Raw genomic sequence first — 18,198 nt, forward strand, 5'->3', positions numbered from 1 at the left:
TGTTGGAGTCACGGGAGAGATTCCCATCGACTCAGAGACTGCGTCCAGAGTTGTCCATCCAGGACATGATTTCCATTGAGGAGATGGGTCTCACATATATGCTCTATGTGCCTGAGTTTCGGGCAAACATGGGGTTGCTGACTGCATTGGCCGAGAGATGGCACTCAGAGACATGCACGTTTCACCTGCCGATGGGTGAGATGACAGTGACACTAGAGGATGTCTACAGGATACTGCATATCCCCATTGATGGAGAGTTGATCCCCTACGACCGTGACGGTGACAGGGAGGCCTTGAGACGAGTTTTTCAGGATCCTGAGTTGGAGATGAGAGCAGGGCATGTAGCCTGGGACACCATGACTGCCACAGGATTGGCATTGCCGGCAGTTATTGGGGGAGTTATCAGTGGATACCTGTGTCCAGACAGGGCCACACGAGGATTGGCAGTGGGCTGGGGAGGGGCCTTGGAGACGCTGATGGCAGAGCACACTAGGTATGCATGGGGGCCATGTGTCCTAGCACATTTGTACTATGAGCTGCATCAGTTTGTATACCACGGATCAGTGGGGCTGGGCTGCGGTGTGACTCTATTGCAGGTGTGGGCCTATGAGCACCTTCCAGTGACGAGGCCGATTCATTTCAGAGGCAGAGGACAGGGACAGAGTTTTGTTCATTTGTATGCCATGATCACATCCCAGCCTCGGATTGGGAGATTGGAGCACTGGAGGAGAGTCATTGATGACATTGATATGGTGATCTGGAGGCCGTACCTGGGGTGCGAGGAGTGGGGTGATGATGCACTGGAGCTACCCTACACCTTCCGGAGCAGGTACCTGATTGGGCGGACGCCCTATATATTAGAGAGACAGCTGGTGGATAGGGTATGCAGGCAGTATGGCCGGATTCAGAGGATGCCCCGAGGCTCGGGTATGTATGCCCGTACTGTTAGAGATCAGGTGCAGTTTGGCCCACTGCTATCTTATGATCAGGCAGTGATGCAGCTAGCAGAGATGATGCCGATGCCATGGGACATGTGGCCAGAGGTAGATGATGCAGGGATGGACGCAGAGTACTCTGCGTACTGGGCAGAGCATCCATTTCCGAGGTTGACAGATCCGGCAGAGCCAGTGGATGGAGAGGGTGGAGGAGATGCAGGTAGGGGCCGGCGGAGGCGGAGGGGAGTGGTGGGAGAGAGACGGGTAGCACCTCGGAGGGAGGGAGGTCAGGAGAGAGCAGCTCCAGTGGTGAGAGGACGGGGTGGACTGCCCCTACAGGTGCCAGCAGCACAGGGTCCCAGAGAGGGACAGAGACAGGTACAGCCACAGGGACAGAGACAGGGACAGCCACAGGTACCTATACAGGCACAGGGACAGGTGCAGGCAGAGGCACAGGGACAGGCACCTGTAGAGGGGGAGCCACAGGCAGGGGCGGAGAGCGGAGACTCCGAGGAGGATGAGGTGGTGAGGTTACGGGAGATCTGCCAGGGCCAGGCAGATGAGATTGAGGATTTGGTTCGAGAGAGGAACCACCTCAGGATCAGGGTCCGAGACACAGAGCGGGAGAGGGATCAGGCCATCCAGAGATATACCGAGGCCGAGACAGCTCTGAGGGCAGGTAGGCGGGCAGCAGAGGATGCAGGGGCAGGCTACGCCTATGTTTTGCGAGCGGGAGAGGAGATCGCCTACTGGAGGGATCTATATTATGCAGCCGTGCCAGCGGAGCAGCGGGCTAGGAGCTTCCAGAGGTCGTCGCGCACAGCGACGGCTACGGGAGGGAGCCGCAGGAGACAGGCATCCAGCGGTGGGGTTATGGGGCCTCCACCACCACCAGAGGGACAGGGGGATCCAGGGGCAGGGCCATCTACAGCTCAGACTCCGTCGAGGCGAGGTGGCTCCGAGGGAGGGAGTTCCTCATAGCTATAGTGGGCTCCCATTGTATCAGTAGATGTATCATTGTTGTATTGTAGACACCTGCGGGTGATTCTTTTGTAGCCATATGATTCTTTTGACATCATTGTATTATGACACATTTGATTGATTATATATATGAGATGATTCATCTTTTGCGGCAGCTATATGCATGTGTACCTTGTGTGATGAGATGTTCTTATGTGATGCATGTTTTATGATATGGATGCTTATATGATGCAAGGCCATATATTTTTGTTCTTTTATGTTGTATATGTGATGCATGATGCAAATGAAAATGTATGTGATGCAAATGATTATTTATATAATGAAAATGTGAGATGTGCTAACATGTGTTGTATGCAGGATGTGATGCCATTATAATATCTATATGTATGAAATGCTTATATGTGGTGATGCAGGTGCAACTATATGAAATGCACATGTTTTTGGTGTGTCATTATACTCAGTCATGTGATAGCGGGCTACGCGGACTCGAGAAGGACAATGGAAGTCAATCAAGAAAGGGGGATGGAAGACAGAAGATATGAACGTGAAAGAGCTTCTTGTGCGTTATCATCATTGAGCTTTATTATGGCAGAATAGGTTATGACAATCGAGGCATATGTTCGGCCCAGAAAGTCATTGTACCTGTTTGCATGGAGATCAGACAGTCACAAACAAGGAATGCCCCAGTTCACACTAGACTCACAGTGTCCTCATATCCTTGGACAAGTCATAGTATTACTAAAAGACAATCCACAGACAGCAAATGCAAATAAGTGACGATACCCCATCCTCGCCTTTCTAGTCAAAGACATCCTGGAGATAGAATCTCTAGTCAAAGACATCCCGGAAAAGCTAAAAGACATGTCACCAAAAAGATAAAACCAAAAGAAAACCAAGACTCGACACCCACATCCACTGTAGTCCTCAAGTTTGTGTCTCTTGTCACTTGTTTAAGTCAAATTTTGATTGTGGTCACAATGTTCACTTTCACAAAAAGGATAGATAGCACTGAACCATATGTTGTCTGAGTCTGTTAAAAGATTTGATTTTGTTGAAGCCCATTGTTGCTGCTGTGTCTCCTTGGAAACTGACTGAATCCATGAAACTGATACCTTATTGTGGAGAAGATGGAACTTTATTGCGGATCTGCGATGCAAAATGTTGCTTTATTGCGAATTGTGCGCGGATAGACTGAAGAGAGCTGAAAGAAACTGTACTCCTCGAAACATGTGATGTTCTCAGTTCCACACCCATTACTAGACGCAGGAATTGGCCGTAGTCACAGATAGGATCTGATTTATTATGAATGGCTAACCAATCTCGGGTAGATCAATAACAAGCCATGATGGGAATGGGTAAGTTTATTGTGAGTGAATTGGTCGTGATTGTGTGCGAAGTGAAAGAATGAAAGGGAATCCTGAAAGAGGGAGGAGCAAAGTCCCTACGCATGGCGCTGGTGACCCAGTTTTCACCATGGTACTTGCCCAGGGCGCCACCGAAGTGGTTTTCACCGTTGGACGAAATTATTTCTCTTTACTTTCTTGGATTTTGCAATTTTTTTGTTGTCACAAGGCGCCTGTTTGCCAGGTTTTCACCAAGTAACAATTTTTTTGTTTTTATAATTTTTTTTTTGTATTTTTGAATTTTTTTGATTTTTTTTGTATTTTTGCATTAGGATACTTAAAAAGAGCTTATGTGTAGAACCTGCGAAGGTGCATGCTATTGATAGGGTCCTCCAAAGATTCACCTTCTGTAGTTGAGAGCTGATATGCCCCAGATCCATATGCTGCTGTGATGATGTAAGGACCAAGCCAGTTGGGTTCAAATTTGCCCTTCTTTTCTCTATCTTGCTGATTCTTGGGGTTCTCTCTGAGGACTAAGTCACCTACCTCAAATGTGCGAGGCTTGACCTTGTGATTGTAACTGCGACTCATTCGTTGTTGGTAAGCCTTGAGATGATTAAAAGCAGTGTGTCGTCGTTCCTCCAACAGTTCTAGTTCTTGTAAGCGAGAGACCCTGTAGTCTTCATCGTTGATTATGTTTCTCAAGGAGACCCGTAAAGAAGGTAACTCGACCTCAATAGGCAAGATGGCTTCAGCACCATAGACAAGTGAGTAAGGTGTAGCTCCTGTAGGTGTGCGGACACTGGTACGATATGCCCAAAGTGCGGGATTGAGTTGGACATGCCAGTTACGGCCAGCGTCGTCGACTGTCTTTTTAAGTATTTTGAGGATTGTTTTGTTAGACGCCTCAGCTTGGCCATTACCTTGGGGGTAATATGGTGTGGAGAAACGATGAGAGATATGGAATCGCTCACAGAGTTCATGAACATCCTGATTCTTGAAAGGACGCCCGTTGTCGGTAATAATGGAAGTAGGAATCCCGTATCGACAAATGATGTAGTTCAGGATGACAGTAGCGATTTGTTTCCCAGTAACTTGTGTGAGAGGCACGGCTTCAATCCACTTTGTGAAATACTCTGTGGCTGTGATAATGAATTTATGTCCGTTGGAAGAAGGAGGGTGAATCTTGCCTATGAGATCGAGTCCCCACTGACAAAAGGGCCAAGGAGATGCAAGTGGCTGTAGTTCTTGTGCTGGTGCGTGTATGAGGTCTCCATGAATTTGACACTGCTTACACTTCTTGACAAACTGATATGCATCTTTTTCCATAGTAGGCCAGTAGTATCCAGTCCTGATGAGTTTCTTGGCCAAGGTAGGACCACTAGTATGCGGACCACATATCCCTTCGTGCACTTCTCGTAACGCAATCTGAGCTTCGTCACTCTCTAAACATCTAAGGAGGGTGCCATCTAGACCTCGCCGGTATAGGATATCAGCTAGGATAACGTATCGGGAGGATTGGCGGATGAAAGTGCGGCGTTGGTTGTTCGATAAATCGGGAGGTAAGATGTTGTCGCGAAGGTATGTGAATATGGAACCATATAACTGGGATTCAGGACCAACAACACATATCATTTCTGTGAGAGTGATCTCATATGACGGAATCAGCAGGTTGTCAACCAGGAACTCATAATAGGTCTCATTTTGTGGTAGGTCAATGAGTGAAGCAATTGTAGCCATGGCATCAGCAGCGCGATTCTGTTCTCTTGGTATCTGCTCAAACTCTATCTTTGCAAAGTGTTGTTTCAGATCATCTACCAGTTGTTTGTAAGGCATTAGCTTTTCATCTTTTGTTTGATAATCATCAGTTGCTTGACGGATGACAAGTTGAGAATCGCCAAAAACACGAAGTTCCTGGATCTTCCACTGAACTGCAATTCTTAACCCCGTTGTTAATGCCTCATATTCCGCTATATTGTTGGTGCAAGGAAATGATAAGCGGTATGACTTTGGTATAGAATCGCCTTGGGGAGTTATAAAGAGTATACCCGCTCCTGCCCCGTGCTGTGTGTATGAGCCATCAAAGTATAGTTGCCATGACTTTGCAGGTGATATTGTTAGAATGGACTCATCTGGAAATTCTGACTGTAGAGGAACATCATCTATCATGGGAGCATCTGCCAGTTGATCTGCAATGGCTTGTCCTTTGATTGCTTTTCTGTCCACGTATTCTATGTCGAATTCACTCAAAATCATTACCCACTTGGCCAGTCGCCCAGTAAGTGTAGCTTTGTTGAGCAAATATTTTAGTGGATCAATTCTGGCAATCAACTTGGTCTTGTGAGTGAGCATATAATGTCGTAATTTTTGTGAAGCGAAGACCACAGCGAGACATGCACGCTCAATTGGTGTGTAGTTGAGCTCATATCCCACCAATGTGCGACTGATATAGTAGACTGCTTTTTCCTTGCCGTCAGGTATTTGCTGTGCTAGTAGTGCCCCCAGTGCTGTTGGAGTAGCTGATATGTAAAGTAGCAATGGTTGATTCGGAATTGGTGGCATCAAAACTGGCGGGTTCAAAAGATAGTCTTTAAGTGCCTGAAAAGCCTGTTGACAGTTCTCGTCCCATTTGAACTTAATGTTTTTGTGTAGCAGGTGCTGGAAAGGATTACACTTATCTGCAAGTTGTGCTATGAATCTTCGTATGGACTGGAGTCTCCCTTGTAAAGACCGAAGTTGACTGATATTCTTGGGTGGCGGCATGTCCAAGATAGCCTTGACTTTTGCTGGATCCGCTTCTATTCCTCTTTTAGACACAATGAATCCTAGGAGCTTCCCGGAGGTTACTCCAAAGACACATTTCTTTGGATTTAATCTTACCTTGTATTTTTCCAGCCTATCAAAAGCAACTGAAAGTATGTCCAAGTGTGTATTTCTGTCTATTGATTTAACCAAAAGGTCGTCGACATAATCTTCCACCTTTACATGCATGAGATCATGGAAGATAGTAGTCATGGCTCGTTGATACGTGGCACCTGCATTTTTCAGCCCAAAGGGCATGACATTCCAGCAGAAGGTTCCCCATGGACAAGTGAATGATGTTTTATGTTGATCTTCAGGTGCAATCCTGATCTGATTATATCCAGAGAATCCGTCCATTAAAGATAACATCTCATGGCCTGCTGTGAGATCAACAATTAAATCAATGTTTGGTAATGGGAAATCATCCTTCGGACAAGCCTTGTTGATATCCCTGAAATCTGTACATATTCGGATGCTGCGATCTGGTTTGCTAACAGGCACTAAGTTGGAAATCCATTCAGGATAATCAATTGGGCGTATGAATCCGACATCTAGTAATTTCTCCAGCTCTGCCTTGACTAATAATGCCACCTGTGGATGCATTTTTCTCAATTTCTGTTTTACTGGTTTTGCCCCCGGTTTGACTGTTAAATGATGCATTACTAAGTCGGGGTCTAGTCCAGGCATATCAGCATAAGACCATGCGAAGTTGACTTGTCGTGCCTTAAAGAAGCTTATGAACCTTGCTTTCTCGGCCTCTGTCAATGATTGAGCCAAAAATATGTTGTGTGGACCCTCGGCTGTACCAATGTTTGTCTTTATAGTCTCCTCTACCAACATGGATGATTTTTCCTCGTATGATGCTGGGAGAATGTCAAGCCTTCCATCTTCGGGCGCCTCAGAGAGGTTTTCACCCTCAGATACGTCCTTTCTTTTTACTTTTTTAGAGTCAGAGAGCGCCACAGTGTGGTTTTCGCCATAAGACCCTTGTTTTGTCTTTATTTTCACATTTTTGCGACTAGAAGGCCCGACACCCTCACCAAAGTATGCCATGTTATTTAGCTCTATGGCGTATCCTGCTTTATGGTCTCCAAGAGGAAGATCATCGCGAATGCCAAGATAATCAACAATAGCTTCGTCATTTTGAAATGTATCAATCTGTGGTGGTCCATCCTGATCCCAGTCAATGAGTTGGGGGTGAACGAGGGGAAGGTCTTTAGTGTTTTTAGAATCCGCAAGGCTAATAGTGAAGATGTGGTTATATTCAGGTATGTCAAGGTAGTCATCGAGGTCGTCAATGGCACTCTCCTCATCAGTGTCGATCGTGAGTGAGTCCAAATTATCATCACTAGTAGCACCCTCAGGGACAGGTGTCCTCATCCTATGTGATCCTGACCTAGGGCCCTGAAACGAAGCTTGTGCGGGATCCTTATGGGTCGGTTCTTGACCAACTCTGAATTTCTTGTAAAACTCCTCCTCCTTTGTAGGTTCATCTGGCTCTCTAAATGTCTCATTAAGTTCATAATCGCTGGAGGATTTGTCTGAACCCCATTCCCACTCATTGGAGTCCGTGGAATAATTATCCTCTTGTTGAACTTCAGCCACTTTGACTTGCCATATCTGTTTTGTTCTCTTGTGTTGAATCTTGGGGTTTAGAAAACCAAGCCCCTTAGAGCGTTCCCTTCTTGTAGTTAGCTCAGGTTGTAGAGGCTCCATGACACCTTCTTTGCGTAGTCCGAGAGGACTTTTTCCATCATACCCGAATCTCTGCAGAATTTTGAAACCTTTACCATAGTTTTCACAGGGTATTATAATTTGATCATGTGTATCATCTCCAGCGTCCTTATATAGCATTTTATATAAACTTTCTTCCTCTAGTTCGCCCCATTTTTGAAAGACGGTAGGATCCCATTTGAGGAGCATGATGGAGATTTGCTTATTTGGATGTGGTCGCCCATATTCCTTGGGGGAGTTCATGACTTGTCGTAAGAACATTGTTTGATTCAGAGTGTATTCTCCCATGCCTTTGTCTTGAAACTTGGCTCTAAGTTCACCCTGTTTGGATGTCGAGGGCTTTAATGACTCAGGATCAATATATGCTGAAGAAGGAGTAGCCTCACGATTGCTGGGAATGATAACCTCAGTATGTGATCTCAAGTTATTGCAATATATGAATGGATTTGGATCACCATTGACCGTTACCTCGACTCCATTATGAGGAAATTTTATGCACTGATGGTATGTTGATGGGACCGCTCTCATTTCATGAATCCATGGACGTCCTAGCAATATGTTATACGTGAGGTCTAGATCCAGGACTTGACAAATCACGTCCTTTGTTACTGGCCCTATTCTGAGTGGTAAGATGACCGTGCCCTTGGACGAGCGCTCTTCATCATCATAAGCCTTAATAGTGATTTGGTTTGTAGCATTCACAGCTTTGTCAGAATATCCCAATTGTCTGATGGTGCTCAATGTACAAATATTAAGACCTGCTCCTCCATCTATCAGGACTCGTTTTATTCGGTGTTTATGTATGAAAGCTTCAATATGTAGAGGTGCATTGTGAGGCTGACTTATGGAGGCGTCATCGGCTTCTGTAAATGTGAGGGAGTGTGGAACGGATAGGTATCCCACCATGGCTTGAAACTGATCCACGTTTAGATCCGTAGGGACAGCAGTATCTCTCAAGGTTTTGTCAAGGACAGCTTTATGTGCAGGAGATATACGTAAGAGCTCAAGAATAGAGATGAGTGCGGGTGTTTTCCCTAATTGCTCTACAAGATCGTACTCAGGCTTAGTTGACGGAAGATTGGTATTCTTAGAAGGGGTTCCTGGCAATGTGATCTTACCTCGACGAGTTGTAACATGACATTCAGAGGTAGCTTCGGATGAAGATCCCACACCTTTTAGGACAATTTTAGGTCGCTGAGGAGGATTCTCAGGATTTTTATTTTTGATAGTAATGGTAGAAATATGATTGTCCATTGAGATGTGGTTAATAGTGGAATCATAATTGTAAGATGTTCTGGTGTAATTGGCTTGATCATCTGTGACTTTGCCTTTTCCCTTGTCATGTTTTGGGAATGGTTCCTTAAACACCTCATTCTCTTGGTTAGATGAATGTCCCTCAATCTCAATATCTCCTCTGTCAATGAGATCTTGTACAATGTTTTTCAATCGATGGCAATTACTTGTCTTGTGACCCTTGCTCTTATGAAATTCACAATATTCATCATCATTCCACCAATTCGGTTTTACCTTTGGTTCATATGGAGGAAAATCTGGGACCGTGATCACTTTGTTTGCTACAAGCTTTTTGAATACTGATTCAAGTGGTTCTCCCAATGGAGTGTACTTCCTTCGTGGTTTGGAAGCTGTTTGATTGTTCACTTGATTGTTGGTAGAATTTGATCCAGAAAAGATGAACTTTGGTCTCACTGTGTTAGCATCCACAACACCATCATTAACTGTGTTCTTGTTCTTGTTCCAAAACTTTGGTTTGTCTTTTCCCTTAAAGTCCTCTTTGTTTTCTCTGAATAGTTTGATAACTCCTTGTTCAATTAAGACTCTTTCTGTTGCTAGGCCCTTTTCAATGACATCCTTGAATGTAGACAAACAAGCTTTTCTGAGATCATAACCAATAGCCTTGTTAACATTTTGTGTGAACATTTCCACCATTTGTTTTTGCGGGATTTCACAAGAGCATCTGCTAGCTAAGTTCCTCCATCTTTGCAAAAATGACGCAAAAGATTCTCCTTCTTTTTGTTTCGTATTGCACAAGGTAGTAACTGAGACATCTGTTTCAATGTTGTAAGAGAAATGTTGAATGAATGCCTCTGCCAAGTCACCCCATGACTTAATACCAGGAGGTAATTGAGAAAACCATTCCATCGCTTGATCTCCTAAGCTCTGTGGGAACAACCTCATTAAGTATGTTTCTTCTGCCGCTACCTCAATGCAAGCTGTGAAGAATTGTCTTATGTGTGCCTTGGGATCTCCTCTCCCTCTATATTTGTCAAATTTCGGTGTTGCAAAGTGCGGAGGAAACGGAGGCATGGGAATGCTCTTATCAAAGGGATAAGGGCATATATCTCTCATAGTATATGTGGGTTTTGATGTGCCCATGTCTTCCACTTTCTTTTGTAGATCTCTAATTTGTTGCTCCAAATTATTTTTGGGAGGAGATGGATTTCTTGTAGCATATCCCATGTTTGAAACACCCATTTGAGGAGGAGCTTGTTGCATGTATGGATGATACTGATCGTAGACATGTCCATATGGAGGTCTATATTGTTGCGACATGTATGGAGCACTTGGCATAATTTCTTGTTGAGGAACCCCATATCTGTTTTGTGTGTATAAACCATATTCAATGGGCCTTTCATTTTCCATTGTGTTGCCCCCAATTTTGGCATGAGGTCTTCTTGTGTCAAAATTTTGAGGAAGTCCTTGAGTATCCATTTGTCTTGGTTGACCTATATCTTGAGCATGTGTTTGAACATAAGGCCTCCATGATGGTCTTTGAGTGTAAGTATCGTGCATTTGAGCTTGTGTATGTGGGATTGCTGGTTTCTGAAGCAAAACTGATGGTGACTCCGGCATCATATTATTTGGTCCTCCACTATTTGGTTGAGTTTGTTGTGAAGGTCTACTTTCCATAAGTTGAGATAAGTCAAAATCATGTGGTATCTTAGCTCCACTTTGTGCCATCATGCTTAGAAAGTATTGACGATCCCTCCTCATTATCTCTTCAACCAATCTATTGAATTGAGGATCCATTATAGATTCTTGTATGTCTGCTGATAGTATTGAAGAATTGTCCACATTATCATTGTGTGTAGCGTTGTGTATAGCGTTTGCGCTTTCCATATTTGGATTGTGTCTATAAACATTCATGTCTGGTAATGTAGTGTGCTCAGGATTGTAGAAGACATCATTGTCATACTCATAAGAACTCATGTTTATGGGTCCTTGAGCTTCTTTAGCTTTTCTCCTAGATTTTTGAAGACGGGTTTCAACCATGAACTAGGTGTTAGACCAATATGTGAGAGACTTAGACGAAAATGACAAGGGTATGTAAGACCAAGAGTTGTATGGAGTGTAAATGAATCTGAAGTTTACTTGCAATGTCCAAAGTGTAAGACCAAGTATGTATGTTGTAGAGTAGGTGTGACTTCCAAAGAGAGGATAGTTTCTCTTGATGAGGTAAGCTGACCTTGACTCTAAGTAAGACCAAATGAGACCCAAAGGTAAGAAACCTTGATGAGGGATCACTTAGCAAAGTGTTGTAGTATGTAGTGTGTTGACAAAGTATAGTGAGGACAAGCAAGTGACTTTTGACTCAAGTTTAGACAAGTATGACTGTAAAATGAGGTATGAAGCAATGATGGACTGTGTAAGACCTTAGAACAGGCTGAATGCTAGATGAACCTGAAGAGATAACCTAGGAAGCTCAAGTGTGCCGAAACTGATTTCTTTGTTTGCTTGACTGTTAAACTTTTTTCAAATCCTGACACAGACGCCTCTGTATACTTCACAGACGCGGTTTTAAGACACAGACGCTATTCTGTTTGACACAAACGTGATTCTGAGATTTTCTGTTGATGTTTGCTAAGACTGACAATTTTTGCAATTGTGGACACAGACGCACCTGTATACTTCACAGACGCTATTTCCAGACACAGACGTGTCTCTGTTCGACACAGACGCTGATAAAAACACAGACGCTATTCTGTACTTCACAGACGCGTTTATCAGACACAGACGCGGTTTTAACAGACACAGACGCGTTTCTGTAACCTTAGTGCAATCTTTCCTATCTGTGAATTTGTTTTGCTGTGACCAAATCTGATTTTTCGACTGTTTTTCGTGACAAGAGGACACAGTGTTGATGACCCAATGTTTGCAGACTGTTTAGACTCCAAAAAAGTGTGTTGTTTGATGTAAAAAGTTTTTTGCATACACTTGAAGACACAAAAGACACAATGTTTTGCTGTTTTGTCTTGATTGTTTGAATGTTTATCATAAGTCAAGCACAATTCTTATGGCTGGCCAGGACAATAATTGTTGATCCCACATGGGGTTTTACCCCCGAGGCTACGCTATTCAGAGCGGATACTTAGATGCTTGACCTCACTGGCTCCACCCTCGGCACTCACTTCTCGGGTCAGCCAAGCATCAGTCCCCATGAAAACTCCCCATGGCGAACTTTGTATCTCTACTAAGAACCGTATGTGTGTGGGCCGCTACCAGAGGTCCGACCTCCTGCCTCAACAACTAGAAGGATTTGGGCATCTAAAACAATGAGGTGCTAGTAAGGGCATCCGCTCGTGTGGCCATACATGCGGCACTTTCAGCTCTGTAAATACAGAAGGCTCCCAGCCGGTAGGGGTTACGCCCTACAAATGATCAAATAAATTTGATCAAACGGGTTTATGGGGAGACATAGTGTCGGTATGAACTAATCAGCACACGTTATTCATAGTTTTCACCATGAATACATTTGATTATAGTGGTTTGGATGAGGTGGGTTTTCCTCGCTACCACTTGGGTCGTTCTCTTCTCACTAGTAGTCCTAATGACCACACGGGAAGACAGGCCCTCTAAAGAATAAACACAAAGAGCCTATTGCTCAAGACACAAAAGACAATGGTTCAATTTTAGTGCACCAATTGAAGTGTTTGCTAAGCTATGAAGACAAGGCCCACAAATAAAATTACAAAACCCTAGCTAAGGCCCTGCAACAAAATTGTTAGTAGTTTGGGTTGTTTCAAATGATAACCCCTTCCTGCAAACACACAAGTTAGGTAAATTTTAAGAAAAACCCAAAAAGACTTTGTGAAAAGGGGCCTTCAACAAAAACGTATTTGCCTCCAAAGCAAGCTGCACAAACCAGGTTAGCTAGATCTGCACAGGTTAGCCAAAAATAAACCAGATCTGAAAACCCTAAGTACAAAATCCGAAAAGCCGAATCAAAAAAACTTGAAACAAATTTGCAAAAACAGAATGCACAGACGCTGTTATACCAGACACAGACGCGTCTGTCCGACACAGACGCGATTCTGTGATTTGCAGACGTGATTTCAGAACACAGGCGCCTCTATATTCTGCAGACGCGATCGTATGGTTCACAGACGCGATTCGGGATCACAGACGCGACTTTCGGAAACCTGCAAAAATAGAAAATGACAGAAACACAGACGCGATAAAAGATGTCACAGACGCCTCTGAAATACAAAAACGCGATCCGAACACTCGCAGACGCGAAAAAAACCTAAAATGTCGTCGAAATCGTCCGATCTGCAACTTCAAAAATGCAAAATCTGCAACAAAATGTTAAATGCAAAGGGACAAGAGTCCCACCGGGCGTGCCAAAATGTATATGGTGAAAATGGATAGCAATAAACAACAATATTGAAAGACTAAAATGGATTCAACCACCAAACCCTAGCCTAACAATGAACAAAGATCCACCATAACATATGAAGATAACCTAAGACAATGCAAAATAACTCAATAAATCACAAAGATTATACCATCACATGTCCACTAGGGTTTTTGATCTCCATTCTTCCTATCTCCATTGATCTTGTTTGATATGCTTGCTCTCAGATTTTTGTATGCACAAGAGCTCAACAAAGAACGGAATGTGGTTGCAAGTAGGATCGTAGTATAGCCAAGTCCTCCAAAATTAGTCATTAGGGTCCTTGGTAATGAAGAAAGCATCTCCTTAAATAGAAGACACAATAGAAAATGGAGGGTTAAGATTGAGAGGTGTAAAAAGAGAGGTCGGCTAGGATTAGAGGGTAGGTATAAGAAATACCAAAATAATGAAAGGGGTAGGTAGTGTAGGAAATAAGAGATGAATGACATGTGTCATGTGTAGAAAAGGTTAATGAATTAATTAAATAAATAAAGATTTATTTAATTAATAGAAGAAGTAGGGTAATTAAATAAATAAAATATTTATTTAATTTAGGAAAGGGATAATTTAAATAAATAAATGTATTTATTTAAATGAGAAATAAGGCTAGAAGAGGATAAATGAATTAATTAAATAAATAAAGATTTATTTAATTAATAGAAGAATTAAGCTAAAGTAATTAAATAAATAAAATATTTATTTAATTAGACTGGACAATTTTGGGTGTCTACAGATACATTAACAAAACAACATGAAGAAATGATGGAGCAGTTCAAACAAATGCTGGAAAGTTGTGGGTCACAAGCAAACCCACCATTCACAGGGTATACACCATTCAAGGTGCAAGTGAATTTTGATATACCCATGTTTCAAGGAAAGATTGATGCAGAGGTTGTTGATGATTGGGTTTCAAAACTGGAAAGGTATTTCTTTGTCAATGAGTTCTTAGATGAAGAAAAAATAACTTGCACTCTTCTCAAAGCTGAAAATCATGTGAAAGATTCGTGGGAAGCAAAGTTAACATCCAAGGCAGCAGAAACTAGCAGTACTTTTATTTTTTATCAAAAACCCACATGGGGAGAATTCATGGAGCACATAAAGGAAGAATATTTTCCTGTAGATACATATGAACAAATACAATGGCAATTGCTTCGACAGAAAAAGGACCAAACTATTTAGGAATATACTAATATGTTTCATGCTTTAGCAGCAAAGCTTGGCATCAAATATTGTGAGAAGCACCGAGTTTTGAAATATCAAAGTGGGCTCCATAGGTATATCCAAACTGAAATGGAATTCCTGAACATGGAGACTTTACCTAGTGCATATAAATTTTCTACAAAAACAGAGGAGAAATTCAAATAGAAAGGAAGGAGGGATAACTTCACAAACAATAAATGGAAGGGTGAAGGTGGCAAAACTGCATGGAAACAAACCTCCAAGGAATTTCTCCTAATTCACCACCGAAAAAGGCATGGGGTATGAAGAAGGCACAAGAGAACAATATGTGGTGTGAATTCCATAAGAGTCCCTCACATAACACAGAAGATTGTAGAACCATAAAAGTTTAATGATGGAGACGCATGAGGACAAGGCATAACCTAAGGTGGTAGAATCTTACACAGAAGAAAGTCATGAATAGGTCATTGAGGCTGATCCATATGCAACGGTAGCTACTACAAAGATATTGCCCCGAGAGGATGAGGAAATATTGTTCCACTCACAGATGTGGGTCGGAGGAAAATCCCTGCACTTTATTGTTGATAGTGGAAGTCAAAAGAACCTAATATCAATAGAGAATGTGAAGAGATTGAATCTAAAAAAAAGAGCACACCCGCAACCCTATTCAATGGGATGGGTAAGTCAAGGGAGAGATGTTCAAGTGCACCAGCATTGTCACCTTTTATACTCTATAAAGCCTTTCAAAGATGAGGTAATCTGTGATGTAGCTCCATTAGATGTTTGTGATGTTCTTCTGGGACAACCATATATGTACCAACACCATGGTGTTTATGAGTCCAGACCTCGCAGCATGACAATCTGAATAGGTGAGCAGAAATACTGAGTACCAGAGGTAAGCCCTGCATACTGTACATATTTGATTAGTGCTAAGCAAGGAGGTTGGTTTCCAAAATGGGAATATTCATATTATTGATGATTCATTTTGAAGAAGAAAGGAGATCAATATATAATTCCGATGCCATCACAAACTCCACAACACTGCAGAAAAGATCAATGGATTAGATTTTGATAAAATATGAGAATCTGTTTAAGTTACCAACCAAGGTACCTACACACTACCAAGTGAGACACACTATTGATTTGATATCGGGAAATCCATTGCCTAATGAACTAGTCTACCGTAGATCAGTGTTAGAAAATAATGAAATTAAGAGGCAAATGCAAGAATCGATTGAGAAGGGACATATTCGTCCAAGTACATCACCCTGTGGCAGTCCCATTGTTCTGGAAAAGAAAAAGGATGGAACTTGGAGACTTTGTATTGACTATAAGGCCTTGAACAAAATTTCAGTCAAAACTAGGTATCCACATCCCTTGATAGGTGACCTTTTGGACCAGCTTAGAGGGGCCTGATTCTTCACAAAAATTGATTTGAAATCAGGATACCATCAAGTACCAATTGACTCAACTGATGTGTGGAAGACAACTTTCAAATCTAAAGAGGGACTGTTTGAATGGCTAGTGATTCCTTTCGATCTAACAAATGCCCCAACAACATTCATGAGAATGATGAATGATGTACTCAGACCATTCACTGATTCCTTTGTGGTTGTATATCTGGATGACATACTCATCTTCAACAAAACCTGGGAGGAACATTTGCAACATGTAGAAAAAATTCTCTCAACTTTACAAGATCAATGGGTTTTATGTAAACAAAGAAAAGTGCTCCTTTGGTATGCAGAGTATTAGATACTTAGGGTATGTTATTGACAGTGAGGGTGTCCATGTTGATCCTGAAAAGATACAAGTGATTAAGGACTAGCCATCTCCTAGAAATCTCACAGAGTTACGAAGTTTCCTCGGGTTGGCAAACTTTTATCGCAAATTTGTGTTGGGGTTTTCCCATTTGTCTTGGCCTTTAAATCAGTCATTGCAGGGGGGAACACAAACAAATTTCAAATGGACAGGTGCTCAACAAGAAGCATTCAAGGAGTTATAATGAAGGTTATGTTTAGCACTAGTTTTATCTCTTCCTGACCTACAACAGTCATTTGAAATACAAACTAATGCATTAGAATATGCCCTAGGAGCAGTCCTCATGCAACATGATCACCCAATTGCATATCATAGTGAGACTTTTCTTGGTTCAGTGCATCGGTATGCAGCTTACGACAAAGAAGTGTATGTTATTGTTCAAGCCTATAAGCAGTGGAAACATTATATTTTGGGTAAGGAGACTGTCATCCACACAGACCACAAACCTCTTCAATTTTTGCAAACACAAGGGAAGTTGCAGAAAGATCGACATCAACGATGGTCAGCCTATCTTCAACAATTTCATCTCAATATTCTCCATAAGAAGGGAAGTAATAAAAAAGTAGCAAACTGTTTGAGCAGGCCTCTGATTGCAACCATAAGTATGGTATTGGACTCATGTGGTCATCAAATTGAAGCCTAGGCTTGCTTGCATAAGAATGATGTTGAGTTTGCAGATGTTCATAATCAATTGGTGAAGGGAAAGAAAGTGAATGACTTCTATTTGCAAGATGGAATGCTTTGTCACCTTGGCCAAATCTATGTGCCCAATGCAGAATGTAAAAAGTTGATATGGAAAGCTCACTATAGTAAGGTTGCTGTTCATTTTGGCATAGGTAAGACTACTGCTATACTTCAGAGGTATTTTTATTGGCCAAAGTTGAGAAATGATGTCATTTCATATATTCAAGCTTGTACCGTATGTGCTATTGCTAAGCCTGCCAATCGTAAACTTGGACTATACTTACCACTTCCTATTCCTGAAAAACCTTGGCATTCAATTTCTATGGACTTCATGTCTAGTCTTCCTACCACCAAAAGGGGCCACGATTGTGTGTGTTAGATTAATCGGGTCTTTACTTGATTAATTAAACAATATTTGTTTAATTCTTTAAGTTCCCTATTATCTCTTTTTACACTTAAGCTAACATTAGGTGCATAATAATTAATTCTTTTATTAATTATTAAGTGCAAGCCTAGGTTTTCCCTTTTAGGGTTTCTTGACCTATTAGAGGTTAATTTTCTTTTTCTTGTATTATTATCACATTATACATTTTGTGAATATTGAGCTCTCATCTTTTGAGCATATTTTTTTGTGTTTTGCTTTTAGTTATTTTTGCTTCCTTGCTTCTCCTTGTAACAAATTATTCAGCTTGTAGAAGATTTTTAGGCTCCTGTGGTGTTGTGTTTCTCAACTCTCACATGGTATCAGAGCTTCAGTTTTGCAGCTCTCTGTTCTTGTTTTGAGAATTTTTGCATTGGAAACAGATCTGGGGTTTTAGGAAGTTTTTCTTTTGAACTTAGGGATAGGCCTTTTTTTCTGAGCACTTTGGGCCTAAATGGACCTCACCATTGTGCTTAGAAGTCCCAAAAACCCCTATAGTCATGTAAACTTGCCTAGTTTTGACTCCTGAGCATCTGGGGGCATTTTTTTCTTCAGTACCAGGCCATACGACCTTGGCACGTAGTTCGAGAATTATATATATATATA

Source organism: Cryptomeria japonica, chromosome 2 (assembly GCF_030272615.1).
Source record: "Cryptomeria japonica chromosome 2, Sugi_1.0, whole genome shotgun sequence".
Classification (NCBI taxonomy): Eukaryota; Viridiplantae; Streptophyta; class Pinopsida; order Cupressales; family Cupressaceae; genus Cryptomeria; species Cryptomeria japonica.